This window comes from Octodon degus, unplaced genomic scaffold (genome assembly GCF_000260255.1).
Source record: "Octodon degus isolate 3935 unplaced genomic scaffold, OctDeg1.0 scaffold00158, whole genome shotgun sequence".
Lineage (NCBI taxonomy): Eukaryota > Metazoa > Chordata > Mammalia > Rodentia > Octodontidae > Octodon > Octodon degus.
Genome location: NW_004524734.1, coordinates 5,512,891 through 5,513,997, shown reverse-complemented (window position 1 = coordinate 5,513,997; position 1,107 = coordinate 5,512,891). Strand labels below are relative to the sequence as shown.

General features: G+C 37.3%; 1 protein-coding gene across 1 annotated transcript in view; it reads right to left on the bottom strand.

Annotated features, from left to right (window-relative positions):
- Positions 1-1,107, bottom strand: part of Slc30a9 (solute carrier family 30 member 9) — a 107,883-nt gene that overhangs the window by 76,817 nt on the left and 29,959 nt on the right. The window lies entirely within an intron of this gene.

Below are 1,107 nucleotides of genomic sequence, written 5' to 3'. Positions count from 1 at the left end.
TGTGTGTGTGTGTGTGTGTGTGTGTGTGTGTGTGTGTATTAGATCTGAACTTAGTATGCAGTCCAGGTTGGCCAGGACTCACAATTCTCTGCCTCCCAAGTGCTCAGATTACAAGACATGTGCCACCAGGCCTGGCTTCGGCTTTTTCTGGGGGAAAGAAATTCTACTGTAATGATATTCTACTTTATATTTTAACTTTTCTGGATGTCGTACTGCTGAGAGTTAGAAATACTAAGATGAAAGATTAGAGGAGCCGGGAAGATGGCTCAGTGGAATAAGCGCTTCCCTGGCAAGTGCAAGGGTCTGAGTTCAATCCCTGGTTCCACCAAAAAAAAAGAAAGAAAAAGAAAAATTAATCTGGTAGTATTAACCAATGGCACTCCTATAGCTCAGCTTTGGTGTCATCACATAGTATATACAATACAGTACTTTGTCATCAATTCAAAAATACTCTATGCTCAACTGTAGCACCATACTAGGTGTCTACTTTCTAACTAATGAGATAGGTATTAAAATATATTTTTAAAATAAAAATATCAGAAAGATGCCTACAGTGGTAAAAACTCTACAAAACTGGATCTGTGTTGCTGCTCTTTGTCCTGCCCTGGGCAACAGCACCAAATGACAGGAATGCTGCAGATAGTCTCCGTTGGAACTTAATTATGCTGCTAATAGCACAAAGACAGACACAGACAATTTGAAAATAAAGGATGATGGCTATATCCTAAAAAAAATTTATATATAGACTAAAATTTGTGATAGCCAAATCTTGGAAGCAACCAAAATGCCTGTCACCTGAGGAATGGATGAAAAAGATGTGGTATTTTTATATAATGGAGTTATTACTCAGCTATAAAGAATGATAAACTCGAAGCCATCATATATAAGTGGATGCCACTTGAAGATATACTCATAAGTGAAATAAACCAGACCCACATGTGTAAATATCTTGTAGTCTCCCTAGTGTAAGAACTCAAAAGAAGGAATAAAACTTGCAAGGTATAACACAACTAAATGGAAAGAGAGAACTTAAGGATTAAACAATGAAGAGAAGGCAAGGAGAAAAGCTAGGAAATATGGCAGGGGCAAAACCATACATTTATATAC